The following is a 17,136-nucleotide window of genomic DNA, read 5'->3' on the forward strand; positions in this document are numbered from 1 at the left end:
TTGGAATCTTAAATACTTCATAAACATATATATATATATATATATATATATATATATATATAGAGAGAGAGAGAGAGAGAGAGAGAGTGTGATTTTTATAAGGAGTCCCTTCCAAAACAGATCTTTGTTTATGTAATGACTACATAAATACATAAAATTTTTTAAATTTCTTTTTTAAAATGTTTATTGATTCCTTGTGAGTTTTGCATCATGCACCCCATTCTTGCTCTTCTCCCCATCCCCTCATATCCACCCTTCACCCTTGCAATCTACCACCCCAATAAAACAAATAAATGACAAACAAAAATCAAGCACAAAAACCATCTTACCGTGGAAGCTGTGGTGTGTCACAGTCTGTCCCACTGTCTATCCTCTGTCCACACGTCCTCACTTGCAAATGTTCACTGCAGCGAGTCATAAGTCTGGCCTGAGATGGCCGGCTTCTGTGACACCATCAATATCGTATCTTCACGGGACTCCTCCAGGTCCTCCCATTGCTGCTCTGTGTTGTGGGAGTCCTCAGCAGGACTGGCCCCTTCATGCATTCCAACTATTCGCAGGTGGTACAGATTTTGAGGTGCGCCAACTCAGAGCCCTGGCTCTGGACCTGCGTGACAGCTGAGCTGGTCAGTGTGCAGGCTCTCCCTTATCTGCACCACCAGGGCAAGCTTGGCAGCACTGCTCCAGCTAGGCCACCCAGTGCCACCATCTTTGGAGGCAGGGTCAACTCTGGCTTTCATGCCCTTGGAGCCAGCTTGCCTGCACCCAGGCCTCCAGAGCTGGCTCCACTGTGCTGCCCAATCAGGGCGGAGGCCCACTCTCCCAAGGGCTGCTGCCTGTGAGGGGCTGGGCCAGCTCTCCTGCTCTCACATCCTAAGGACAGGCTCACCTGTGCTTTTGCCATTAGGGCCAGCTCCACTGTGTTACCAGGGGAGGTGCAGGACCTACTTTCCACAGGGCTATAACCAGTGAAGGTAAGGACCAGCTCTCCAGTTTTCTTGACCCTAGGGCCAGCTCTCCAGGCTATTGTAGGTGGTGAGGAAGATAAGGGGAGGCATCACCTCCCAACCCCACCCACACCCATGCCACCTCACCAGACAAGTGGTGGGACCAGCTCTCCACCCTTGAGGCTGACTTACTCACTTGCGAACCCTCCACTAGGGCCAGCTTTACTGTGGGACAGAACCAGCTCTCTCCTCATGACCTCAGAGCCAGTTCTCCCAACTGAACATCCTCCCCACATCCACACCACCTCACAGCAGAGGAGTGGCAGGGCCTGCTCTCCCATGGTCTTTCCCTTGGGGCTGGCTCACCTGCGCCTTAACCATCAAGGTCAGTTCTCATGTGCTGTCCAGGTGAGATGCAGGGCCCCTCTCCCGAGTGCTAGAGCGGGCAAGGAGCAAGGTTAGCTCTCCTGAGCTCATGGCGGGAGGTGGGGCATCACTTCTGTGCCTGTGCCACCCCCACGGCAGATGACTAGCCGGGTTAACTCTCCCACGCTCAGGCCACCAGGCTGGTTTACCCATTCCCCTCCCCCACCCCCCACCCCCGCCACAAAGATCAGCTCCCCTGTGCTGCCTGGGTCAGGCACAGGGCTGGCTCTCCTGAGTGCTTCCAGCAGTGAGTAATGAGGCCAACTCTTCAGAGTGCCACATTCAGGCTGATCTAGCGAACGAAGGGGTGAGCTAGGCATAGCCCCGGACACCCATGTGGTTTCTAACGGCTGCCCAGACCAGGGAGTCCCCATGTCCTCTAGTGGTAATATAAACCACGGACGTCAATCAACACTGATCCCTGCCACTGACCCAGACATGGCACTCAGCTAGGGCTGGGGCTTCACCATGGCCCCAAGTGGCAGGGTTGGCCACTCACAAGGATGACCTTTCTACTCTTGAGTCTCCAGTTCCATCTTTCTCCCTAAAGTTGAAGTTTCTTTGCTTCTCTTCCTCATCTGACCACCACATGCTTGCACATTGTGGTGGCTCCTGTTGCAGGCTGGGCACAAAGTTGGTGGGCCCCTGGGTGGCATTCTCCATCTGTGCTGTATGGCTTGGCAGCAAATGGGTGCCTACAGCTCGCCTGTGTGCTGAAGGCTGGAGGGCAGGTCTGTGAGGGGCACGCGGTCGACAGGTCTCTGTCTTCCTCCTGCACTACGCTTCCATGTGTTTGATTTGATTTGATTTGATTTGATTGATTTGATTTTATGAGTCTTAGGCATAAGGCAGCTTTGGCCACCAAGCCAGGCATCAAACTAGGATTAACAAAGGGCTGCCATCTGCTCTGCCCTGACTGATACATGAACACCACCAACAAGGTGTCTCCTTGCCCATTGCCAGGGGTAAAAAAAATTCTTAACATACATCTTAAATGTAAGGTTTTCATTATTGTTGGACTATATGTAAATTGGTAGAGTTATACGTTTATCTCTATGTGAATAAACCATTTTATAATGAACATCAGAAAAATTCTAGCACAATTATGATAAAAATATTGATTTATTAAAATATATCTTCTGTAATATATATTGTCTCCTTTTGGTTATGTTTCATTTTTACATAGTGTATGTACTGCCAAATTGGCTTATAAGTAAGTGCTTATGTAAACTAACTTGGTTCAGGTTCATTTTGACTCAAATTTAAAAAATTTAAATTAAAATTAAAAAAGATAATAAGAAAAAACAAATATATTTAATCAATGTGACACGTAGGTAAAACAAATAGAGATGAATGGTCCTCAGACTTTACTCAAGACAACTAACAAGAGTTTTTAAATTTAAAATTTTGAAACTGCTTCTAATGGCAAGATATACATAATCATACAATTCTCGTCAAGATGTTATCTCCTTGGCCTTTCTATTCCAATTTTTCTTCTACAACAGTGGTCCGCATTGCTTGAGGGTACAAATTAACTTTTAGAGGTGCTTACTCCTATTGTAGGGTTTGGTTTTACTATTAGACAACTGCCTTGTAATAAGGTTGTTATTACAAACATTAAGAAATGTAGCTCATTTCTACGTTTTTGGATATAATATATATGTATGTATATGTATAATTACACATACGCTTTAGGAATTTTAAGGATTTTTTTTAACCAAGCATATAAAAAAAATGTGTTTTCTAAGACCCTTACTTTAGTCAGGTGTATGTAAGAAAAAAACTCCAAATATTTTTAAATTATCATTTTGAAAACCTACTTTGAGGCTTAGGCAGACATCTTAGAGTGTACAGATCATCATACTGTATTACACCATACTGGGATATATATATTAAAGTAGTCATCTCTGGTTTTAGCAATATACTAATAATGTGTTGAATGCCATCCTGTTCTTGATGCCTCACTCTACTTTTGATGCTTCAGAAGCATTAAAAATATGAATACTTTTTCTAACAAAAAGCCATTTCAAGCTATCTTTTATAACTTACATCTTTAACAAGTAACTAATTTAAATTTGGTTAAGAAAACAAGAATTATTAATGTACATTACCTACATTTATAATTATTGTATAGCTAAGATATAATACTTTTTATGTTTTAGATATAGCCTCACTTAAAATTACCTCATTAAAACTGTTTTTGAAATTTTGTAATAATAATAATGTTAAGATTTAAAGTATGCTGTAATCAGTTGTGGAAAAATAAATATGGTTATAACTAAGTAAAAAATAATATAAAGACTGTAAAATTTAGGGAGGTTAATGCAATACCCTGAGATAAAATTAGTGCTTGCTTTTAAATAATAATTTATTTTTAAAAATATTTATTTATTTATTTTATGCATGTGAGTACACTATTGCTCTCTTCAGTCATTCCAGTAGAGGGCATCGGATCCCATTACAGATGGTTGTGAGCCACCATGTGGTTGCTGGAAATTGAACTCAGGACCTCTGGAAGGGCTGTCAGTGCTCCTAACCGCTGAGCCATCTCTCCAGCCCAATAATCTTTTTTTAAAGTAGCAAATTGTTCGTAGTCTCCTTTTACTGAATGAACATTTAAGAGCTGTTATTAAATATGTTTTCTTATTGGACAAAGCTGTTGCTCCTTAAATAGTCAATCATTACCATAATAGCCAACGGTCGAGTACTAAACAATTTCTCACCATTTCTACTTTTGAAATATTTTTGTAATTAGATTTTTAAAAATTGTTCATGACATCTAATATTCCGCCAAGTATATCTCTAATTGATAAAATACTAGTTCTGGCTTTAGTGATGATACAAATGAGAATATCATGACCTTCATTTGACCAAAACTTTCCCCACAACTATTTGCTTGCCTTAAACCCGTCTGTCTTATATGAAAAAAGTGTTTGAAAGATTCAAGTTTTTTCATTGTCTTTCTATTTTGGTATAACTTGGGTTAAAAAAAATCTAGTTAAGTTAAACTTTAACTCCATTTACTCTAGCTAGAGATACCCACAGAGTTTGGTTAATTTCTGTTCAGATTATATAAAAGACAACAATGTCTAATAATATTCATGATGTTTCATACCTTAAGTACTGATGTTTCTTGATGATTAGTATCTAAAATGTTCTATAATACGATTAGCCTGGCTTAAAAAATTAATTACATAATATTTGTATTTAAGTAATAAAAAGACAACACTACAGCAACTTCTTTGCCTTTTTGTTTTGTTTTGCTTTGTTTTGTTTTGTTTTGTTTTGTTTTGTTTTGTTTTGTTTTGTTTTGAGACAGGGTTACTCTGTGTAGTCCTGGCTGTCCTGGAACTCATTCTATAGATCAGGCTGGTTTCAGAACTCAGAAATCCGCCTGCTTCTGCCTCCCAAGTGCTGGGATTAAAGGCAAGTGCCACCACCGCCTGGCTTTTTTTTTTTTTTTAAATCTTTTTTTCAGCAACTTCTTTGAAAGTCTCATTTCTAACCTTCTAAATATAAATAAGATAGTTCACAGATTACAAGTAACTACAAATATAGAAGAAAGTATATAGTCAATCTTATTGTGAATGTATAAATTTTGGTTATTTTAAATGTTTGATTCATCCGTAGACCTCACTCCATTGTGCCAAACTGTGTTCTTGATTGCCTAAATTTAGGTATGGTAATCTGTCACATATAAGTGTTATGTCAGATAAAGAGGATATAAAAATAACTCAGATCTAAATCCTAATGGTCCACGGGTTTCTTTCATAATGCCATTTCTCAGCTATCTTCTCTCCTGAAGGCTGCTGTCCTGCCCACTGCTCAGCCTCTTCAACCTCACACCCTAAGAATGAGCTTCCTAACCAAGAGATACCTCATAGTATTTAATAAATAAAATGTAGCCTCTGTGTGCACAAAGTGCATTGCCCAAGAAGGCAAACTGTGAACAAAGTCTCCTAAAAGGAGCCGTGTCTGCAGAGACTTGCTGAGTAGAACATCAGCTCTGTGGAGACTGGAATGGTGTAGATGCAAAGACTTTTCACCGTAGTGTGGGTACATTTCAGCCCTCCAGAACAGCCATTCTTTGCCCACTTCTAGGTTAGAACTAAATTTGTGATTAATAGATTAAGACATTTTATAATCTATTCATTGTGATGACTGCTAGCTTCCACAAATCCAGAAGCTAAGAATGTCATCAGACAGCATCTTGGGTCCATAGAACAGGTTTCCTCATATTGCTACACTCCTGTCTCTATAATTCACCAATGTATTTCAAACTTGTCTTGATTTATGACTTTCTTTGTTCTGAAAAACTATAAAACCCTTAAAAGAACCTCAGAAGACATACTTGATGGAAATGGTGTAGAGGTAATCCTATTGAAGCTAGGAATGAGACAGAAATGCCAAATAATTATTTCCCAAGATTGCACTGGGTAGTTCCACCATTGTTAAAAAAATGCAGTAAAACAAGAAAACATGGTGTTGGGGATGAGAAACATGTGTAGGTAGCATTAGCTACCTTACAGCATCGAGGCGGTGCTACATAAAACCCACTAGAGCTATCAGCAGACCTCAGCTGATACAAACAACTGGAAAAGTGGGGGTGGACTCGTGTCTTTGTCATATTCATAAAACACGATTTCCTCACCATTTGCCAGATTTTCTCTGTCCTCTGTCCTTATAAGGCATTTGCACATTTTGCTCACCAAATATCTTTTGATATCATTTATAGTTCACGTCTTATTTTTGTGTGAGTCAGTGTGCATGTGCAGAGGTCAGAGACCGACTTCTGAGTTCTCGCCTTCCACATGGCTCCTGGGAATGAAACTCCGATCATTAGCATGCACAGCCATCTCATTGACTATTTCTTGCAGTTACTAAATGGCTGTTAATGACTGGGTTTTTCTGTATTTATTGCTAAGAGACTTAGCTTGCTGACTTCTGTTACTAGTTCTAATAGATTTTATGTATTTGAGCAAATGATTTGAAAATTCATACCAGAGAGGAAAAGAATAGTCAAGAGACTCTCTAAACAGAAGGGGAATATTTACCCACCGTATTAGCAATTAAGATGTGGTATTGTTATTGAGATAGACAAACAGACTAAAGAATACACTAAAAAATTCGGAAGTATAGCCATTAAATGTGTAAACTTGATATGGGGGGGGGGGAAGAGGTCAGTAGCAAAAAAGATGTACTATTTAACCAAAATAAATAAATAAATAAATAAATAAATAAATAAATAAATAAATAGTGTCAAGAAAAATAATTCAAACCTCATATAATATGCATGTATATTTTCCAGATGGGTGGAAGGCCTTAACATTCTAAAAAACGTATGAAACTTTCATTACATCATAGCAGAAAGAATTTTTTAAAATCGGGTTTAAAAACCTCAAGGGAATTATTGGCCAATATCTGTCAAAGTCTAAGCCTTCGGTATACCGTCATGAGAGAAGGACAAAGCTGCTGGGAGCAGAGCATGTCAAAACAAATACCATTTTTGTCCAATTCAGATAGACAAAAAATTTTAAACGTGGACTATTGATGAGAAGGCTTAACCCCAGGAACCCACTACTGCTGGGAGTGAAAATTGGTGCAGTCTCCTTGGAGACCAGTTGGCAGCACTTCTGCCAGGACTTGGCAGGCGTGTTCTAGATGTAGAATCTGGCAGACTGCTGTGTGTCCACAGGAGGTATAATGAATTTAAATGTCCAGCAATGGGAACAATGCAGATATGTTCATACTAGGTAAGTCTTGGAAGTGTGATGTTGAATGGAATGTTTCTAAAGGGTTTGTATGACGCCTTTTATGAAAAGTTCAAAAGCCGTCATTTCTATAAAAACCAGAAATCAAACACATCAGCATCTAAAGTCAGTTAGAGTCAAGAAGGGAGAAGCAGGAGAGAGGTTGAACATAGAGAACCTCACCTCCCTCTGTCTTGGAGGGTAAAATGCTAAGAACTGCTCCTGAGCTGGCCATATGGCTTGCCAGGTAACGTGCTTGCCTGATGGCCCCAGTAAAGTCCCCAGAACTCATGGAACTCTGGAGCAGAGGGCAAACTGCACAGAGTTATCCTCTGACCTTCATACGTAGGCTTTGGCACATGTACATGCCCACACCTGCACATCATATACACACAAGGACAATACATTTAAAAATAATTTTAAAAGAAATTGTTTCTGGGTATTGACATATAGGTGTTATATTTTTCCTATTTTATCTATCTGCTTGAAATGCTTTATTGGTTTAAAGATCTGTTGTTGTTGTTGTTGTTGTTGTTGGGTGTGTGTGTGTGTGTGTGTGTGTGTACACGTATGTGCATGTCTGTAGAAGAATATGCATGTGTCCATGGAGGCCAGGAGAGGGTGTCTGGCCATTGGAGCTGGAGTTACAGGCATTTCTGAGTGCTGGATGAGGGAGTGGGGATTGGCGCTCTGGCCCTCATGGCAAAGCAGTTAGTACTCTTAACTATGGAGCCATCTCTCTACCCCAGCTTTTCAAAAAACAATTCTTCTGAGGGAGGCAAAACCAATCAATCTTCATTTTAAAGTTGGCAGTAATTCAAAAGAACATTTAACCTGATTGGTTTGTCACTCATGCCTGGAAGTTTAGTATGTATTGAAATAATGGGTATTTAGTTTTGAGTGGAGCACAGGGTCATGGGGCAGACTGCAGAACCCGACTCTGTTACGTCTTCCTGCATGGTGGATTTAGAGAAGTCATCTCTCTCTCTCTCTCTCTCTCTCTCTCTCTCTCTCTCTCTCTCTCTCTCTCTCTCTCTCTCCATCCCTCCTTCCCTCCCTCCCTCCCTCCCTTCCTCCATCCATCTTTCCCTCCTTATTTTCCTTGAGTGTAAAATGCTTCTGCTGTTGTGCACAGTGTAGAATTGCTGCAGGAATAGGATCAGTTACATGCCTAAAGTACTGCAGTGATCAAGACTACCGCAGAGGAAACTCTTTTGCTATTATACCTGATGGTAACCTACCATTTAAAGGGATACCAGTTACTAGAGACAAGGATGGGGGTTGGCTAGGCTTTGTTTAAAATAATTATTTAAGTTGATGCATTGATGCTGGCTTTCCTGATGGATGCTCTTCTGTGGAAAAAACAACAACAACAACAACAACCAAAAAAACCCCTCAGGTCATCAGAACTAACCTGTCAAGTTGGAAGTGATTCTGTCTCTAGTGACTTCACAAATATCTACTTCGGTAAAGGAACCCGATAAAATACTGAACTACTTTTCAGTGCTAGCTATAAAAATCAACAAGAACAAATCTACATAATTGTTTAAAACAGACACAATTCTGTCCCAAAATGAAAACTATCTATTATCTATTCTCAACTTGTTTTAATGTGATATTATTCGATCATAATGTTCTTTTTTAATTAATTAATTTTTTGGTGTGTTAAGCCACAGGTGTTAACTCTCCTAGCTTGGTGGAGATTTAAATTGAAGTCCCCTAAATGTTTCCCATAAGAAAGAAGTCCCAATCCTTAAGGAACTTTTTCAGTTATTCTTCTATGTCTGTGAAGAGACACCATGACCACAGCAATCCTCAAGAGAAGGCATCTAATTGGAGACTAGCTTACAGTTTCAGGGGTGAGTCCATGGCAGGTAATATAGTGGCAGAGGCCAGGAGCTGAGAGCTCATATCTTACACCCTGCAGCAGCCAGGGGTCAGAGGGAGGGAAAGAGAGATGGAGACAGAGACAGAGAGAGACAGGCAGAGAGAGACAGAGACGTCGATCAGAGACTGACTGGGAATAGATAGCATGGGGTTTTGAAACCTTAAAGGCATTCCCCAGTGATCCCCTTCAATAAATCTACACCTCCTATTCCCCCCCCCCGCCCCCCAACACTTATTGGAGATCAAGCATCCAAATATATGAGCCTATGAGGGTCCCTCTTACTCAAATAACCTCAGGAACTAAGGCCATTTCCTGAAGGAAAATGTACAAAGACAAAGAATGCAGGCTCTGTCTGGAGTCTTGTGAACTTGGGTTCTGGAGCTCTGCTGCTGACTAGCCATGTATCTCTGAGTGAACTGCTGACATCCACTGAGCCTCAGTTTCTTAATTTATGAGCTGGAGCACTGTTGCAGGATATATTAAAAAACAAACCCCGCCAGCTCTCTTTGGGGCCGGACCACGCTCCCCCACTCTAGCCAGCTAGCCCCCAACTGTGCCCAACTGCTGTATTCCCAGCTCTTCTTTGCTTGTCCCTGGTGCTGCTAGTTCTTCCTCAGTCATAACCCTATGTAGTTGACGATCTCCCATTCCAATAACACATTAGAACCACCAGTCTTGTGGTTACATATCACCATACCCAGTAACCCGGTAGAATAAAGACTCTTAAAGCTTAATTAACCAATCATATCTATGTATCAATAAAATTACAATTTATAAGATGCTAGTACAGTAATTTTAGAGCCAATTGATAATAATAAAAGCTTTATTCCAATATTTCTAACCTTGTAACATCATAGCTACTTGTGACTGGTAAATGCCACTCGAGTTCACAACCACAGCCTTCTCCTCCTACCCCAAGTCTCTCTCTCTCTCCCTCTCCCTCTCCCTCTCCCTCTCCCTCTCCCTCTCCCTCTCCCTCTCCCTCTCCCTCTCCCTCTCCCTCTCCCTCTCCCTCTCCCTCTCCCTCTCCCTCTCCCTCTCCCTCTCCCTTTCTCTCTCTCTCTTAGCTCCGCCTCCCTTCTTTCTGTCCAGTCACAGATCTCCTCTATACTAATATGATTGAACAGGGAAAATCCTACAACAGAGCACTCAAACCTTGTCTTACAGGTCTGCGAGGATCAAATGCATGGTCCACTTGGCCTCAGGTACAGAATCGTGGGTTGAGTTACAGATTGCTCAGTGTGGGCTGGTTGTTGACTGTGGTGGGTTTGAAAAGAGGAGATACTAAGCTGAAAACTTGTGCAGCTGACTCTGCCAAAATCTCTTCATTTCACCTAAAATGATAGGAAGGGAAACAAAACAAAACAACTCCTCCTTAAAAAAGAGGATGAAAAATTTGGTCTGCATAGTGACCATCATAAAATACTGCTTTTCTGATGCAGTGATTTGGAATCCGGCTCTGCAGCAATCTGAATCTGTTTTCATGCTTTTACTGTCGTGGCTTTTGTGCGTGCATCCTCAGCACCCGGGATGTTAGGTATAGGTCAGACATCTCCTCAGTTCACAAATCACACCTCCTGTCTTTGGGTTCATTAACTTCAGGACTGAGCAGCCACCACCAGCAAATCCAGATTCTGCCTGCTAGCAAGCTTGGGAGAGGAGCTACAACTGAGATTTCAGGGGTCCCTGAGTGCCAGCTGCGATTGCAGGGAACCCTGAGTGCCAGCTGCGATTGCAGGGAACCCTGAGTGCCAGCTGAGATTTCAGGGGACCCTGAGTGCCAGCTGAGATTTCAGGGGACCCTGAGTGCCAGCTGAGATTTCAGGGGACCCTGAGTGCCAGCTGAGATTTCAGGGGACCCTGAGTGCCAGCTGAGATTTCAGGGGTCCCTGAGTGCCAACTGAGATTTCAGGGGACCCTGAGTGCCAGCTGAGATTTCAGGGGACCCTGAGTGCCAGCTGCGATTGCAGGGGTCCCTGAGTGCCAGCTGCGATTGCAGGGGTCCCTGAGTGCCAGTTGAGATTTTAGGGGACCCTGAGTGCCAGTTGAGATTTCAGGGGTCCCTGAGTGCCAGCTGAGATTTCAGGGGTCCCTGAGTGCCAACTGAGATTTCAGGGGTCCCTGAGTGCCAACTGAGATTTCAGGGGTCCCTGAGTGCCAGCTGAGATTTCAGGGGTCCCTGAGTGCCAACTGAGATTTCAGGGGTCCCTGAGTGCCAACTGAGATTTCAGGGGTCCCTGAGTGCCAGCTGAGATTTCAGGGGTCCCTGAGTGCCAACTGAGATTTCAGGGGTCCCTGAGTGCCAACTGAGATTTCAGGGGTCCCTGAGTGCCAGCTGAGATTTCAGGGGTCCCTGAGTGCCAACTGAGATTTCAGGGGTCCCTGAGTGCCAACTGAGATTTCAGGGGTCCCTGAGTGCCAGCTGAGATTTCAGGGGTCCCTGAGTGCCAGCTGAGATTTCAGGGGTCCCTGAGTGCCAACTGAGATTTCAGGGGTCCCTGAGTGCCAGCTGAGATTTCAGGGGTCCCTGAGTGCCAGCTGCGATTGCAGGGGTCCCTGAGTGCCAGCTGAGAGCGGGAGCACCAGCTATAGGACACAGGAGGTGGAAGATGCTGATACAGCACCCCTTGCTCCATGAATACAACCTCATAATTCAGTCTTTTCACATGTTGCCCTTCACCCCACCCTGTGTCACTCACATCTGCCTTTCCTCCTTTGCATAGTCTTAAAAACACTCATTCTCTTGGTTGTGATTAGGGGTGTTAGGCAGTAGGTTACAAAAGGGTAGGGAATCCCAAGGTGGATGCAGTATGGCTCCAGGGAGGATATTCTTTAGCAGGATAAACATCTGCATTTTGAATAAAGAGCCAGCTTACCCTGCAGGGTTGCTCAGGTCTGTTACAGGAAGTCCGTGTGCTCAGGGTCAGATCGGTGAGGTCTGAGGCGCCCTGTTACTTAAGCCCCTTCTGCTTTAGCTCCATCTTCGTGCCAATGTCCACAAGCACCAGGGACTCAGGGCTGAGTTCATCTTCTCCCTACACTGGCTTTTCTGGTTTCAGCTGGTGACACTTCAATGTCCTCCTATCCTACCCAGTCTTTCAGGCAAAAAAAAACAAAAAACAAAAAACAAAAAACAAACAAACAAACAAACAAACAAACAAAAAACAGTGTCACGTTTAAGTTTTCTCTCCCTCCAAAGCAATTTATGTGGTAGCTTATCTCTCTATCACCCAAACGTCAAGCCCAAAAATCTATGCAACTGTCTACCTAACTTACTGTGGTGGTTTGCCATTGCCTTATGAAAATATCTCAAAGCAAGTGACAACACTGCAATACCATCTATATTTCATATATAAGTTTATTAGTTTTTGAAATTTGTATGGGCATTTTTCATGGTTAAGATATGCTAGTATCAGCTGGGCAGTGGTGGTACATACCTTTAATCCCAGCACTTGGGAGACAGAGGCAGGTGGATTTCTGAGTTCAAGGCCAGCCTGGTCTACCGAGTGAGTTACAGGGCAGCCAGGGCTACACAGAGAAACCTTATCTTGAAAAACTTTAAAAAAAAAAAAAGATATGCTAGTATCTTAGCATCTGTGTAGTTCAGGCTTATCTCAAACTCACAGCGATCCTACTTCCTCAGTCACCCAGCCATTACTGGTGTGTGCCATCATGCCTGGCTTTATGGCTAATTTCTTATTAGATCGTGCTAGGTTGTTGCTTTTTCCTTAAAAATACGTCTGTGGAAGAGATCTTGCCCAGAGGAGGACAGGCATTGACTGCCATCTCTTTGCTCATTTGTGCTTGCATACAAAGAACATAGTCCCCAGTCACTGGTTTTGTGTCTCACAGACTGACACTTTTTGAACTCACTGTGGAGGAAGTTAAAGTTCTAAGATGTTTCTGAGCCTGTCTTGCTTGGAATGCCTTGAATTCTCTATTCCTTGGGCTGAGACATAAGTGACTGGCAGTCAAAGCCAGGAGATCTCAGCTCCTCCGCCTGAGCCTTACTTTCTTCCTCTGTGGCCTTGGCCTTACCACTTTCCTTGCACATGTGATTCCCGGCCTTCACAGATGGTCTCATAAACAACATCCATTGCTTCCATCTGGGTATCATGCCCACTTCTAACTTCTACTTAACATTTTGCAGATAATTCTCTTTCCTGCTGTCATCTTGAACTGTCAATGGAAATGAAGCGATGTTTCATTTGATCCAAATGATGGAATGTTTGCTTGCTGTTGTGAATAATTCTCTGTTGCAAAAATATGTCTCTCTGTACTTAATGTTGCAAGTTTTCCACACACCTTTTAGGGAAGTGACAAAGGTGTCCTGTGAGGAGGAGGACAGAAGAGCTGTGCTCTGGCTCTTGCACCCCCACATCCTGGTGGTGGTCGGGAGCACTTTCCTGGGCTCTGGCGACAGCTCAGTGCCTTCTATAACCATCATTTACTTTGACTCTAAGTTTATTACCTTATTCCCACTGGGCTCCTCTGCCTCTTTCCTGCCCACTCACCAAGCTTGGTAAGACATTCCTGCTATTTGTCACTATAAGCATGACATTGTGCCACCTGGGAGAGCTTCATGTTTTCTAGAAATATGGAAGCATAATTTGTGTGCTGACTGAACACTACTTTTAAAACAGCCATTCATTGTGACCCCAGGCCTTTTCCACGCACCGAGGTGTCCACTTAGAGCATCTTTGGTGTTCTTTCTCTAGACTACTTGATTCCCACTGTCAGACTATAATAGTCAGAAATCCTGAGGTGTCATAAATTACTCCTTACCCTTTATGGCTAGATAATGGGAAATTTTGTTCAGAAATAATTAAGAGAAACATCCCCAACCAAAATCACTTTCTGAAGCCTTGTATATAGGAATAAAAACTAAAGCACCAACACCTATTCTGGTTATTCTGGTGTTTCCCACTAGCCACAGTGAAGGTTGACTTTCAAATAAGCTTACCCCTGATGTTGGTTCCCAAATTTAATTCATGTTCTTCCTTCAAGCCTGCAGTCTCTTTCTGGTATGTTACCAACATGGTTCCTCTATAGACTGCTAATACAGAAGTATGGATAGAAAGAGTCCAGGATTTTCATGTGCAAAAATATCTCTGAATATGACCACACTCTTGGGTTCATGTTCCTTTAAATCATTACTAACATTGTGTATCCTCTTCTCAATAGATCTCTATAAAAATGTTTGACTAATCAGGTTGTCTTGATTTTCCTTCTATTAACCCTGTCCACTGTTTCCAATAATGCATACCGCAGGATGTGTTTTACATATTTATATGTATATGTATCTATGTGTGTGTGTGTATGTGTGTGCCTAGTAAGTTTGTGTCTGGGTGACTAAACAAAACCATGGGGTCATCTTTACTGCAGAACTTCTTAAAGCCTTGACAATACCTGATATGGTAGACCATCAAGAGCCTTCTTTCCCAAGACATCTACTAGGGTAGATTATATGTGGCATTTGTGTTGGAGTACATTCATAGAATGCGGAAATATGTAGTCATGTGGGAATCTACTTGGTGATGTGGAATTTTGTTTTGTTTTTTCCTTAAAGGTTTCCTGGTGGTTGTGATGGTCCATACACTCAGCTTCTTCTGCTCAAGACTCATAATCTTTAAGTCTTTGTAGATGTTCATATTCCAACCCTCTTGAGATATGAGAGTAGAAGTTTATAAATGCTGTTTATTTGTAGATAAGTAATTTTTATTCAGGAAAGATGATCAGAAGCGTTAGGAAAACCACCTAGGAACTTGGTATCATGGTAAAAGTGGAAGATCTCATTCTAGCCACCTAAATTAACTTACTGCCACCATAACAGTTCACCATAAATGTAGAGGCCTAAGCCACTATTAGTTTGTCTTCATGTTTCTGGAACTCAAAAATCTGAAGTAGGTTCACAGGGATTTTTGGGTGATGTAGGAAAGAATGCTTCATCTTGCATTTTTAGCTTCTACAGGCCGCTCAGAGCCCTTGCCTCACATCCTCACCCTCCATCTGCAAAGCTAGCAGACATGTCACACACACACACACACACACACACACACACACACACACACTGCTTTCCATTCTCACACACTTTTTCTCTTGCTCTCTTCTATCTCCATCTTTTCCTTACAACAATAACGTCATTTCTTGAGCCTGTAGATAGAACAATATAATCCCTCTCCTTCAAGACCTTTAACCACATCTGTTTTGCCATGTAAGATAGCATTGGTTCCAAGCATTGGTACAAGGACATCATGGTGAGATCAGGCATTTTTCTGCCAATCATCTCCTTCTCTTGGAATTGATAGAATACCTTAATGTATTTATTAAGCCTCGCAGAAAATAATCCATTTCATTCTGTGTAATAGCCAGTATTCTTCAAATTTATTTAATTAAGGGACTGCATTTTTCCTTCACAAGGCATACTTTCTTTGTCTGAAACAAACAAACAAACAAAAAAACTACCCAGATTTATTTATTTTAAATTGTCTATCTGTCCATCTGTCTGTCTGCATGTGTATATGCACATGAGTACAGGTGCCCACAAGGGCTAGAAGAGACCATCCTCTGGAGACAGTTACACAGTCATAAGCTGCCTGGTATGGGTCCTGGAAACTGAACTCAGGTCCTCTGCAAGAGCAGTCATACCGTGCTGTTAACTGCAGAGCCATATCTAAGCCTGATTTCTTGTCTGATTTTGAAGCTTCTCAACAGCTGATCTCAAACTGTGCTCTTCCTCCTCTTCCTTAGGGCAAACAAGCATCATCCACCCAGCTCAACGAGAATGCTGAAGGAGAAGATTTCCAGATACAAATTCTCTTTCTATACATCCTCTCTGTGCAGACTTTATGCAAGTTCTTTCACCTGGGAAAATATTTGAAGCCGAGGCATGGTGCTCTTCCTTCTTTCTGCTGTTCAATTATGGCGTTTACTCTTAGGGAGAGCTTTAGAGGAATCTGTAGCTCTGGGATGGAGAACCTTCCCAGACAAAGTGCCAATCTGAAATTCACATTGATGATATATGTCTTTTAATCAAAGTACCTTAACCTACTATTTCACATGCCATTTAGAGGTGTGTTTCTAATACAACTTTTAGGTTTTAAAGATTAATAAATATTCAGCCCAGGCTAGTCTTGGTATGAGCACTGTGTCTGCTAAAAGAAATCCTTGGGGGTTTATTGTCACAGAATCTTCCTTAAGTTTCAGTTTACCTGCACGCTTTAGTTGTACATGATTATGATGGGTTAATCAAGTGTCTTTAAGCATTAATAACCGACATGAAATTAAAATTCTGTGAGTGAGACAAGTATAATGGGCCATTCCTATAATCCCAGTACCAAAGAGGTAGGGATGTGAGTATTGAAGATCAAAGCCAGCCTGGACTACAGACACCATTTGTAGACTTTGTAGAGTATTTCAACAAATTCAGGAGAGGCTTATGTAGACATAGTGTTGTAGGATTAAAAAACAAAAAACACATATGTTCTTCTTTATTCATAATGTGAATATGAACAAAATAAGTTGGCTGTTATTTTCCTAAGTTTCATTCAGTGTGATAGTCATACAAGGCTTGTTTGATTTGTCATTTGTTGATGTTTCTATTTTCCACACAGTACCATTTTATGCTCTCAAGAACTGTAGTGTCCTGGGCATAGTGATACACATCTGTAATCCCAACTCTTTGGAGACAGAGGCAGGAGGATCTTAAATTCAAGTCTAGCTTATACTACATAAGAAGTTCCTGGGCTATACAGTAAGATCCTGTGTCTTTGTGTGTGTGTGTGTGTGTGTGTGTGTGTGTGTGTGTGATTGTGGACCCTGCCCAGAGTCTTCTGCTTGCTAAGGAAGTGTTCTCCCACTAAGCTAAGTCTCCACCCCCATGAGACTCCTATCTCAAAAAAAAAAAAAAAAACAACAAGTAAGTGAATAAATAATAAGCAAGTAAGCATTGGTTAGTAACATTTAACAGAGTTCTTTTGATTTTCTCTCCAATTTTTTCTATCTATTGTATAAGTTGTACATACAGGTAATGACAGCCACAACACAACAGCTGCCTGTCATCTGCAACATACCACAGTTTCTAAGATTTTGAAACTGAAAATAATATATCTTAGACTCAACAAAA

General features: G+C 41.8%; 1 protein-coding gene and 1 non-coding gene across 2 annotated transcripts in view; one reads left to right on the top strand and one right to left on the bottom strand.

Annotated features, from left to right (window-relative positions):
• The window catches only part of Tnfaip8l3 (TNF alpha induced protein 8 like 3), a 45,108-nt gene that overhangs the window by 22,383 nt on the left and 5,589 nt on the right, over positions 1–17,136 (top strand). The gene's annotated exons all lie outside the window — the stretch shown is intronic.
• On the bottom strand, positions 2,202–2,341 carry LOC127690356 (small nucleolar RNA SNORA48). The gene has a single exon (XR_007979076.1). It is a non-coding gene; the product is annotated as a small nucleolar RNA SNORA48 (small nucleolar RNA).

The sequence above is a fragment of the Apodemus sylvaticus genome, chromosome 7 (genome assembly GCF_947179515.1).
Source record: "Apodemus sylvaticus chromosome 7, mApoSyl1.1, whole genome shotgun sequence".
In the NCBI taxonomy this organism is placed as follows: domain Eukaryota; kingdom Metazoa; phylum Chordata; class Mammalia; order Rodentia; family Muridae; genus Apodemus; species Apodemus sylvaticus.